The 12,845-nt window shown below is 42.1% G+C and overlaps 1 protein-coding gene across 5 annotated transcripts in view; it reads left to right on the top strand.

The window, feature by feature from the left end:
* Positions 1–12,845, top strand: part of CNTN5 (contactin 5) — a 643,809-nt gene that overhangs the window by 463,427 nt on the left and 167,537 nt on the right. The gene's annotated exons all lie outside the window — the stretch shown is intronic.

Raw genomic sequence — 12,845 nt, 5'->3', positions numbered from 1 at the left:
GTGCCACCTATGGTAAATATGCTGCCTTGCAGTCACAGATTTCTTTTAGAGTTTAGAAGGCTTCAGAAGTTATTCCAAATGTCAGTGCCAAGATACCGTTGTTGAATACAAATTGTCTTTTGTTTTCTGTGGTACAGATGTGATTTTAGTTGCTGTTTCTTGCTGTATAGCTTGGTTGGCAGTACAACTGCATCGACAGAAGTCAGAAATATCATAAATCCCACAAAATGCCTCTGGATTCCCAAATGAAATTGTAGATATTCTAGAAAGGTTACATTTTGCTTTTTAAATCATCACTGCTTCAGTGTCTGCAGATAGCTAAGTATGTCTTTATATTTGCATATCATATAGCACCTGGAGAGACAATGCTAGCCAGAATATCTTGGTTTTCAATGCATGCAGTATAGCCTATCCTTTTCCTCTTTGGGAAACAAGATCTGTACTGAGGGAAGATTTTCTTCCTCCAAATTTGAGCCCTGAAAGAAGGTTACATTGAAGATGGAAGAGCTGCAGAAATGAAAATCTCTGAGTTTCTGTTAGAGAAATTTTTTGTTTCCATTTATTCTGGAGTCATTCAGTCAGCTGATCGGAGCTAGCCTAGCTAGAGCCACAGCCGGCACGCTTCAGCGACGCGAGGGTCAACGGAGATTAGGAAAATCAGAGGGGATAGCGCAGAGACATCGCGATTCCCGACATCTCCCGATCCCCGAAGCCCCAGCAGCCCTTGCGAGAGAGAGGCTGACGTGGCGGGGGGCGTTCCCACGGTGACGGCGACCACTCCCCTGCTGCTTGCCTTGAAAAAGCCTTTGAGAGGGCGGCGACCGGTCGCTGCCCGCCGGGCACAGGGAGGAGCAAGCAGGTCGTGTTGCTGGTGTCCCAGACTGCGCACCAATATGGTTGCCTCCAGAAAGAGAGCTTGCAGTAAGGTGACTGCAGCAACTCAGACAGAGACCCCGTCCCAGACCGTGGCTGTTCAGGTCTCTGGGTGCAGGGAGTGCCAGAGCCTGCTGCTGCCGGGGGAGGGAGGACAGCATTCCACCTGCGTGAGGTGTGAGCAGGTAGAAGATCTGCTTAGCCTGGTGGCAAGACTTAAGGAGGAGGTTGAGACACTGAGGACCATCAGGGAGTGTGAAAGGGAGATCGACTGGTGGAGTAACTCCCTGGCGGGCCAGTCGAAACGGTTCCAGGGAGATACCCCCCAAAAGGGGAAGGACCCCCTGCCTTCTCACACAGAGGGGGATGGCCCGAGGCAGCCCCTGCCCTGTAGCTGTTGCGCAGAGGTAGGGGACCAAAAAGACGACGAGGGTTGGAAGCGAGTTCCAGTTCGACGTCGTGGGAAACCCTCTCCCCTTCCTGCCCTGCTTCCCCAGGTGTCCCTCCGTAATAGGTTCGAGGCCCTGGATCTTGAAGGAGAGGTAGGTGAGAATGTGGGGCAAGGCCAGCCCACAAGGCCACATAGGAAAAGGGAGTCGACTTTGCACCTCAAGACTGCCTCTGTTAAGAGAGAAAGAAGGGTCATTGTAGTAGGGGATTCCCTTCTGAGAGGAACAGAGGGCCCGATATGCAGAGTTGACCCTCATCATAGGGAAGTGTGTAGTCTGCCTGGAGCCCGGATCAGGGATATCACCAGGGCGCTCCCCAGCCTGGTGCACCCGACAGACTACTACCCGCTGCTGGTCTTCCAGACAGGTGGGGAGGAAGCTGCTTCCCGCAGTCTGAGGGGGATGAAGAAAGACTACAGGGCCTTGGGGCGGATGGTGAAAGAGTCTGGGGCTCAAGTGATCTTCTCCTCTCTCCTTCCATCTTCCACTGATGTGGGAAGGAATGGGAAGATTCAGTTCATGAACAATTGGCTTCGAGACTGGTGCTACAGGCAGGGCTTTGGATTCTTTGATAACGGCTGGTTTTATAGGGCACCAGTCTGGACAATGACAAGTGAGAAAGGTTTGTCTCACAGAGGGAAAAGGATGCTGGGGCACGAATTAGCAGGGCTCATTTGGAGAGCTTTAAACTAGATTCGAAGGGGGATGGGCTTGTAGCTGGGCTTGCCCCAGTGGGGCAGCGCTCCAGAATTAATGAAGACTGGGAGGCCTCCTACAATCCTAGGGTGAAATCGGTGTGCTCAGCTCGCTCCCTGAAATGCCTGTACACCAATGCGCGCAGCATGGGAAATAAGCAGGAGGAGTTGGAAACCTGTGTTAAGTCAGGAGATTATGATCTGGTGGCAATTACAGAGACGTGGTGGGACAGCTCACATGACTGGAATATAGTCATGGAAGGCTATGTCCTTTTCAGGAAAGACAGGCCAGCCAGGCGGGGTGGTGGGGTTGCTCTTTATATGCGGGAGGAACTACAATGCACCGAGTTCTGTCCAGGGACAGATGATGAGCGAGTTGAGAGTCTGTGGGTGAGAATTAAGGGGCAGGCTGGCAGGGGGGATACTGTTGTAGGTGTCTGTTACAGACCACCGGATCAGGGTGAGGAAGTTGACGAGGCCTTCTACAGGCAGCTGAGAGCGGCCTCACAGTCACAGGCCGTGGTCGTCGTGGGGGATTTTAACTTCCCTGATGTTTGCTGGAAGGACCACTCGGCAACCCAGCCGCAGTCCAGGAGGTTCCTCCAGTGTATGGATGATAACTTCCTCCTGCAAATGGTGGATGAGCCGACCAGGAGAGGAGCGCTGCTGGATCTCATCCTCACTAACAAGGAGGATCTGGTCGAAGCAGTAAGGGTTGAGGGCTGCCTTGGTTGCAGCGACCACGAGATGGTGGAGTTCAGGATCTTGTGTGGCAGGACTAGTAGAATACCAAGTAGAATTGCAACCCTGGACTTTAGCAGGGCAAACTTTGGCCTTTTCAAGCAATTGCTAGGGGAAATCCCATGGGCAGGGCTGCTTGAAGGTAAAGGGGCCCAAGATAGTTGGTTGACATTCAAGGACTGCTTTTTCCGTGCTCAAGATCGGAGCATCCCGACACGTAGGAAGTCAAGGAAGAGGGCCAAGAGACCTGCGTGGCTAAATAGGGAATTGCTGGGTATGCTCAAGTGGAAGAGGAGAGTTTACAGGTCATGGAAGGAGGGGCTGGCCACTTGGGAGGAATATAAGGCTGCTGCTAGAGGATGTAGGAAGGCAGCTAGGAGGACTAAGGCATCCTTAGAATTAAACCTGGCAAGAAAGGTCAAGGACAGCAAAAAGAGCTTTTTCAAATACATGGCAGACAAAACTAACACCAGAGGCAATGTAGGCCCACTGATGAACGAGATGGGTGCCCTGGTGACAGAAGATAAAGAGCTGGCAGAGTTACTGAATGCCTTCTTTGTCTCTGTCTACTCTGCTGCGGGCAGTCCTGAAGAGCCCTGTACCCCTGAGACCTTAGATGAAGTCAGGTCGACGGAGCGGTTTGCCTTAGTCGATGAGGAATGGGTTAGAGAACAGTTGAGCAATCTGGACATCCATAAATCCATGGGTCCAGATGGGATGCACCCGCGGGTGCTGAGGGAACTGGCGGAAGTCGTTGCTAGACCACTCTCCATCATCTTTACCAAGTCTTGGGAAACGGGAGAGGTGCCTGAGGACTGGAGGAAAGCAAATGTCACTCCAGTCTTCAAAAAGGGCAAGAAGGAGGACCTGGGTAACTATAGACCGGTCAGCCTCACCTCCATCCCTGGGAAAGTGATGGAACACCTTATCCTTGGTACCATCTTAAGGCATATCAAGGATAAGAAGGTTATGAGGGGCAGTCAACATGGCTTCACCAGGGGGAAATCATGTTTGACCAATCTCTTAGCCTTTTATGAGGAAATAACACGGTGGATGGATGATGGCAGAGCGGTGGATGTGGTCTACCTTGACCTCAGCAAAGCATTTGACACAGTCTCCCACAGCATCCTCACGGCTAAAATGAGGAAGTGTGGACTGGATGATCAGGTAGTGAGGTGGACTGCGAACTGGCTGAAGGAGAGAAGCCAGAGAGTTGTAGTCTATGGGGCTGAGTCTAGTTGGAGGCCTGTAACTAGTGGAGTGCCTCAAGGGTCAGTACTGGGACCAGTATTATTTAATATATTCATCAATGATTTAGATGAGGGAATTGAGTGTACTATCAGCAAGTTTGCTGATGACACTAAGCTGGGAGGAGTGGCTGAAACGCCAGAAGGCTGTGCTGCCATCCAGCGAGACCTGGACAGGCTGGAGAGTTGGGCAGGGAGTAACTTGATGAACTATAACAAGGGAAAGTGTAGAGTCCTGCATCTGGGCAGGAACAACCCCAGGTTCCAGTATAGGTTGGGGAACAACCTGTTAGAGAGCAGTGTAGGGGAGAGGGACCTGGGGGTCCTAGTGGACAACAGGATGACCATGAGCCAACACTGTGCCCTTGTGGCTAAGAAGGCCAATGGCATCCTGGGGTGTATTAGAAGGGCGGTGGTTAGTAGGTCGAGAGAGGTCCTCCTTCCCCTCTACTCTGCCCTGGTGAGACCGCATCTGGAGTATTGTGTCCAGTTCTGGGCCTCTCAGTTCAAGAAGGACAGGGAGCTGCTGGAGAGAGTCCAGCGCAGGGCAACGAAGATGATTAGGGGAGTGGAACATCCCCCTTATGAGGAAAGACTGAGGGAGCTGGGTCTCTATAGTTTGGAGAAGAGGAGACTGAGGGGTGACCTTATTAGTGTCTATAAATATATAAAGGGGGAGTGTCACGAGGATGGAGCCAGGCTCTACTCAGTGGCAAACAATGATAGGACAAGGGGTAATGGGTACAAACTGGAACACAAGAGGTTCCACTTAAACTTGAGAAGAAACTTCTTCTCAGTGAGGGTGGCGGAACACTGGAACAGGCTGCCCAGGGAGGTTGTGGAGTCTCCTTCCTTGGAGACATTCAAAACCCGCCTGGACGCATTCCTGTGTAACATTATCTAGGTGTTCCTGCTCCGGCAGGGGGATTGGACTAGATGATCTTTCGAGGTCCCTTCCAATCTCTAACATACTGTGATACTGTGATACTGTGGAGTGATGACAATTATCAATGTAATTAAGGCTTGTTACCTTCTGGACATCTCTCTGCTTTTCTCTCTTCTGAGTACATTCTCTTTTTATAGTTTTTGTTTCTGAACTTGACACTACAATCTCTGTGTGATGGGACTGAATGCATGGCATTAAGGCTTGATTATGATAAGTAAACAGAGGGGAAAGACATAGGCAGAAAAAGAGCTGAATTTGATTCCCCAAACAAACTGAGAATGTAAGGATAGATGAGCATCAATAGTGAGTAGTCATATACCTTTTAACAGCAGTCATTCCACAAAATGCACCTTACATGTCATCAAACTGTTTACATTTTTTTTTGCTAAAATTATGCTTTTAAACTTATATTTAGACAGATTCCAATGCAGTGTTTTCCTGTAACACACACATTGCCTTTCATGGTGAAAAAATAGTACCTTTCATTTTCTTCAGTGAGCCACCAAATCTACTGCAAGTGGTATCAGTATAGTGGCTGGAGTCTCCTGGGAAAGGGAAGAGCTACCTCCATGGGCCTTCCAAAAAATTCCACATCAGGTGATGTTTCAAGAATAAATCATTCCATGAAGCTCTGACAATATGCTACAAGACACTAATGAAAAATTACTTCCAGATCAGAGTCAGTTTGGGAAAAATAATTTTGGAGAAAATCGAAATGTTAAGGGGGAAGTATGTGAGTTCAGTTCTGAAATTAAGCAACGAACATGGAACTTCTTTTCCAGCTACAAAAAGTCTTTTTCAGTGCAGAGAAACTTCAAGGATTTATGTGCAGAGACATCTAAAATACATCTTTTAATTTTTTTGGTTTTTTTTTTTAACTTCTGGATATTTCGTTTTAGTTTCTATGTCTAGATGGCATTGTTTTCTAAATAGTCCTAAGAAGTTTGACCCTTAAAATCACCTAGGAGACAGACTTTCAAGTGAATGCTAAACAACTGTAGTGGATATATCTAAGCTAGAGACTATTCAAAGTATGTTCAAAATGTGTGAACATCTAACATTAACAACACCATGAGTTATGGGAGTGTTTTTGATGATAGAGAATTTTTTTGTGGATGAACACCACAAGCTACCCTATATTGTGTTTTTTTTCACATTGATCAGCACTTTTAGAAATAATTTTCACTTACATATCCCAGGAGATAAATCCATGATACAGTATCAAACCTAATCATTCCCCACAACCTCGTAAGTAATTTGTCCTTCAACAAAATCCCATTTCTCACTCTCTAAAGTCAATAACTAGTTATAAACTTGCCTAAGAATTTCAGTATTGAGACCTTTTAGCAAAACATTGTTGGAAAAGAAAGATGATTTAGTGAAAGAACACTGTATTAAGAGATATGGGTTTATTAACATGTTTTCAAATGAAAGATAAAGTAAATACTTTTGCTGAATAAAACCTGCATTCCGTTCTTACAGAACACAATTCTAGAAAAATCTGAAAGTCTTTAAAAAGCACCACTGACTGAAAAAATGCTACACTAATTTCTTTTGACAGGAACTTAATCAGAAAACAAGTTTTATGTGTATAGAGACTTGATTTCTGTTTATTGATGCTGTCACATATTATCAAGAGGTAGTGCAATAAGCAAAAAACACCCAAACCCAAACTTGTGATACGTATAGATTATTCACGTAGGTTTTCATTAGATTGCTGTCCAAATATTTTACGAAGAAATAAGTTGGGGGGGGGGGGGAGAGGGTAAGAGAGGAGAAGTGCACCTGAGATATATTCAGAATATTTGCAGTGCATATTCAGATGAGAGAATTATTTCTAGGTTTTAATAAATGAATTTGTTAAGTTATTGTCGTCTTTGATAAGAAATACCTGAACAGCAAAGCAAGAGAGTTTTAAAGAGATACTTCTTCAGAACAGTGAAGGAAAATATGTTAAATGAAAAGGATTTTGTGCAGATTCCTTATGACAAACAGGCGCCAGAGGGTTCTCACCTCCTGCTTTTCCTGGACCATCACTCCAAAAACAATGCTGCCTCTGACTTCATTGTGAGTCCTGTATCATTTAAATGTGTCTAATCCAGAAGTTTTTCCACTAATCTTTTTTTTGTTACAAATCCTTAAGTTGCCCCTTATGAAATATATTAATCATGGATAACTCAATCATCCACAAGCATAACATTTTATCCTTTTTTTTTTTTCCTTCCATAAACATAACATTTGATTCTTCTTCACCCCACATTAGTTTTCTCTCTAAGATGGGTTTCCTAGAGGTTAACTCTTGATACACTTGCTAACAGGAGGTTCATTAGTTACCAGCTGCTTAAGTAAAAGTTTAGTTTGATGTCTCCATTTTAAAAGGCCTCTACTGCTTTTTTCTGTAAACAGGATTATGGCTTTTCTTTGCGGTATTTTAAAGGATGTAAACATAGGGGTTTATTCAGTCATTTAATCATCTTAATTACAAGGTTTACCACAGTGAGATTAAAAATAAATGGAATATTTCATCCAGATTTGCATATTTCCCTCAGAATTAGTACTTCAGCTGAGCTTTTTAAGGCTTTTATTCAAAGCTTTCAGTATAAGCTTAATAGAGAACAATGATTCCCAGTGTTAGAATGAGAACAGTAATGATGTTTGCAGGGGAAGGCAGATGTGTGCTCCCTTCCATCTCAAAGGGATGCTGCCGTCTGGAGGGAGCGCTGCCACATAATTTTCCACAACATGTAACATCGCTACAGATGTTAAACCATAACTTCATTTTATTTCTTTCTGAAGGATGAAGATCTTACCCTGTTTAGAAACTGTATTAGAGGCTGCATGTTTTAGGCCCCCTCTTTAGTATTATAAAATTCTAGATTTCATGAGAAGTGCTTCATCAGAGATGATCAATGCCAGTACTACGGGGATCACGGTCCTTCCTGTGCATGTCTGGGAAGACATCCATGTTCTGGGTGTTTGAATAGTGTGTTGCTAAACTGGGAAGCTGCTGAAATCAAACTCTTACTACAAAGGTCTAGGAGGTTTTTCCTGTTCTGCTCCCTATACAACTGTCCTAGTCCTCATATTAGTTGGACAAAGTCATGTCAAATAATGTTTTTTTAGGTTGTTCTGAGCTCTGACATACACAGAAACCTGCTTTGGAAGTAAACACAAACCAATCACTTCTCACTGCTCAGGGTCTGCAAAAGGAATCTGAGTTTGCTTTAAAACTGCAGCTTTGGACTGCAGCTTCACTACAAGTAGGAAAGTAAGTTCAACTGATGTGCGGTAGCTCTGTAGCTAGAACTCCCTTGACTAGGTCCATACTCCACAAAATATACATAGGAATAACAAGACAGGTTCTGAATGACCTCATTCAGGAACAGAATTATTAGGAGTAGACAGTTATGATAACAAGATTGTTATATTTGGGCTGGACTGCCATCAGTATGCTCATTAGTTTGTTTGCAGGCAATTTACTCAGGGCAATTTTGCATGCAGGGCACAGCAAATTCTGTTTTGAAGACATTTATATACCCTCTGGCTCTCCATTCACTAAGCTGGCTTTTGTGAATGTAATTCACAGATGTCTAACTTTATGTATATGAAGGTTACAAGGTTATCTTAAAGCTGTGGATTAAATCCCAGGATCCAGGCACCTGACAGTGGCATTTCAGTACACAACAGTAGAGAGCTTATGTATTTATGTGGTTCTAGCCATTACCAGCTTCTTCAGAATCATAGGAAACCTGTGTGAACTCAGACCTCGCCATCTCTCTCTAGACATGGCTGAATGCTAGTTCATCACGTTAACCTGTCACTATAGGTGAATATTTCTTCCTGACCATGATTTGTGGTATCAGTATGATTCTGTATGTATTAAACAGCAAAGTAACATCCAGGTTTTTTCTGTGGTATAGTTTTTCAAATCTGACTTTGCAAATCAACTTTAGCATAGAAAGCTATATAATTTGCTTCCAGGAAAGACCAACGTGTAGGTAAAAGTCATATTTCTCTCTCACCTTGAAAGTAAGGAGGACTGTTTTACTTGCTATCAAAGCACTGGCCACCCACAGTATTATGAGAACAACAGCTGGACAGGTCATGTCTCCAGCCATGATTCTCTCTTAATTTAAACAGAACTTATTAATCAGTCAGTACCTTCTATTAGAAGTTTGTAGAGGTGAGCATGTATGAAATAATTTAAACAGAACTTATTAATCAGTCAGTACCTTCTATCAGAAGTTTGTAGAGGTGAGCATGTATGAAACTGGTGATAGCAAATAGAACATTCCGCATTCACTGGATATAACTACTGTGTCCTAACTGCTGAGCTTGCTGGGAAGGTAGAACTGTCCAGTACCCTGATCCTTCTCCTACTAGCAGAATTGAGATTTAGAGGAACAGTGAAGTTTGGTTTTTTGGTTGTTTTTTTTGTTTTGGTTTTTTGGGTGTTAGGTGTTTGTTTTTGTTTGTTTGTTTGTTTTTTCTGTAAGAGTTACATTAATGTTAAAATGGAAGCTAAATATGTGTCCTAGACTTAACAAACAGGTGATCTGTAGCAAAGGGATCTATATGAAGACATACAGGACACTCATTTTATCCATGTTTTGATCTCTTGTAATTGCATGAGATTGCTTTTTATTCATTTCAGTTCATTGTGAGAGCATGATGCTGAGCTACAGAAACAGGCCATTTAAGGAATAAGTGCTGAATAGAAGTTTCTTTAATAAAATCTGAATAGATCATACAAAGAAGACAAGATAGCACAGCTTCTCTTTCATTTCTTTACATGTCCATAACTTATACATTATCATAATGTGCATATAAAATATTTTAAAAACACTATTTTGACAGGCACGTGTATCAACAGAATGAGTTAACTGTCAAGAGTTGGAGGGTTCGTGTACTTCCCTCTTCATTTTTACTATATTTTTGTGTTTATTTGACTTGAATGCTAATGAAGCTTGTGTACTTTGCTTTTCAATAGGAGAGGAAAAAAAGAGTTGCTAGAAGATAGGTTCACAGTCCTTTAAACTCTTATATTCCTATCCTAATTCTGGGTTAATTCCATAGGTCATCTCATCTCTTCACCCACATTTTTCCCTGGAAGATGTTTCCCTCTTGGATCCTCTATCACTTTTAGTAGACTGCTTTTAAAATTTTCTTGTCTGTAATACTAATTCCCATATGTGCTGTCATTAAAGTGAACATCCATGGCCTCTGATACAGCTCAGCAGAGGAATCTGTATTCTTTATCTGTGTAACTTATTGATGACTGTGCCTGTAGTTTTCATTATAGCATCATAGAATGCACAAATACAATTAACTGTTTTTTCCTTCTATGCTCTTTTCATTACTCAATACATGACCAGTAATTTTGCTGTTGACTTCCCTGGAGCACTTTATGGAGTTTCCTTCCTCAATCTTGTTGAAGGCATGCATCTGAGGCTATGAAATTTAAGAGTTTCTGAATGAAAGAATTTTCTGTAGGGTAGCATTGTTACAAGCTATGTTTGCCAATAAGGAAGTACTCCCAGTCTTTTGACAGTGTGTTGTTATTAGATTTTAAGCACATTTTGATGACCTGTTTATGCCCCAAATTCTAGGCAATGTCTATGTAGTAGAAAAAGAAAAATAATTATTATCAATTTGAACTTTGTTAACATAGAAGTCTAGATTTTCTCTTATTTTCTGCTTCTTTAAAAATAATTTGAAAAGTAATAACTAGACAGAAATGTGTAACTGGTCCAACTGTAGTAAATTCTCCCACAGAACATGTAATTTTCTATTTCTAAAAACCACTTTTCCAAATGTTATGACCCCCTTAAAAACACCAGTAATTCCTTTAAAAAGTGTGCTAAGCTACACCAGAAACTGGCAGTTCTGTGTCCCTAGACACTCACTGGAGCTGTTCTTCCCCTCAGGGACTATGAAAATGTAGTGAAAGAAAGCTGGTTGACCTTGGCCAATTAAGGCAGTGCACAGTGTTGGATGAAGGGGCAGCCCTGACAGGGCTCTGCTTAAGGGACGTGTCCTGTAGTTTCACAACCACACTGTTGTCAACAAATATTACCTCAGCTGCCGGTTCAGGAGAATTAAAGTGAAAAGAGATACCAGGAGAAGGGGGAGGAAGCACAGGAGATACATTAAGCTAGAAAATGCATTGAGTATGTTGGTGCTCAGGATCATGCTCTGTTGCCTGTGTGGCTATTACTCTACAGTTTGACAAATGGGACAGTAATGATGAAAAGTTTCTGGAGTGGGCAAGCTGCTCTTTCCTAGAGACAAGTTACCAGCCTGTTACAGAGATGTCCCAGCAAAATACGCATAACAATCAGGAGCTTCTCAGTCTAATGATTAAACAAGACAGCATTGTCCTGCCAGGTTTAACAGAAGTCTATATTCATCTATATCTCAACCACATTTTTGGAACTAGTATTGTAAAGGTAGCAATTAAAGTGTCAGAAACTTTTTCTGTGGTGAAGACTATATAACTTCTAAAATAGCAGGAACCCAACATCATTAACAGTTTTAAGCAGTTACAGTCACAGAGGTACAGGGCTTTTGCAAAATTGACCCTCTCATTGACCTTCCTATTAGAATCCATTTGCTGTTTATTTCTGGTGTTTTACCAAATTAGTGGCTGGAACAATACCGTTTTACAAATATGTCAGTTAGTTAAATGTCAGAAAGCCCATTTTGTTTCAGATAGAAAATTCCGAATTAATCCCAATTACCTATCCACTTCACACCACAGAAAAAAAACAGAGCGAGAGAGCACATATTAATCAATGTAACTAGGGAAAAGAAGCCAGAAATAAAATACTGATCACATAGCTGAAACAAGAGGAAAGACAAGAAGGAGGAATAGATGAGAAAGGATTTATTTCCAAGGGTCTGGAGTCCAGCTTTTTCCCTCCATTACCATTGTGGCAAAATATTAAGGGATAAAAAAGATGATGAAAACAATGGAGTTTTCAGAAAATGTAACTCTTACCAGACTAGGCATGATTGACTTAATTCAGTGGTGATTCTGGTAGACATGACTACTGAGAATGTTAGGTCGGTCTGTTCTTGATTCAGGAGGAGGCTTCGAACTGAACTGATCTGAGCTCTGTAAGATGCCATTAGCAAGTTTCCCTATGTAATAAAGTCAGTTATTCCTTATTTTCTAAGTATGATATAAAAGTAAACTTACAGCCATTTGAGGTGATACCATGCTTAATAAAACATAGATTTTCATTTAAAAAGTTCAGAAAGATTGTTCTAAATAAATGAAGTGCTCTAAAATCAATTCTAGTTGGGGTATCTAGCTTTCATTTTTCTTTTTCAAAGGGGAAAATAGAAATTGTTTAGAAATAATATATCTGGCTGTACTTAGGTTCTTTTGTCCTACCCAGTACAATTGTAACAGGCATGAAGGTAGTTATGACTTAACAGTGAATATATTAAAGGCCATTGCTTGGATTTTTCAAGGAGAAAATGACTGCATAGAAAGAAGCATAATATCATAGAGTACAGGACAAAAATCTGCACGATTACAGATGAATCCAAGCCCTGTGCAGCAGTAGAAGTGCATCCTTTATCTTCTGACAACAAAAGATATTTTCCTGAGCAGTAAGAGTGGAGAAGTGACTTCTTTTTTATCACAATGCCATCTTTTTTAACAATGTAATAATCAATACCACACTTAATTCTGATAATTTGTTTGCCCACTTCTATCTCCTGTGTTCTTCTGCTGTGCTCCAATATTGTTAAAATCTCAGCTGACGACTTCATTAACCAGCTAATACAATTCCTGTTGTGTTGATGCTATTACCCTAGAGTGGAGAATCTGTAAGTGGAAATTCTCATTTCATTTATTGGTTTATTGAAGTGTTAATTTTCATGG

Source organism: Pezoporus wallicus, unplaced genomic scaffold (assembly GCF_028554395.1).
Source record: "Pezoporus wallicus isolate ANWC-B61680 ecotype Strahan unplaced genomic scaffold, APGP_CSIRO_Pwel_v1 scaffold_6446, whole genome shotgun sequence".
Lineage (NCBI taxonomy): Eukaryota > Metazoa > Chordata > Aves > Psittaciformes > Psittacidae > Pezoporus > Pezoporus wallicus.
This window is presented reverse-complemented; position numbering and strand designations above follow the sequence as displayed.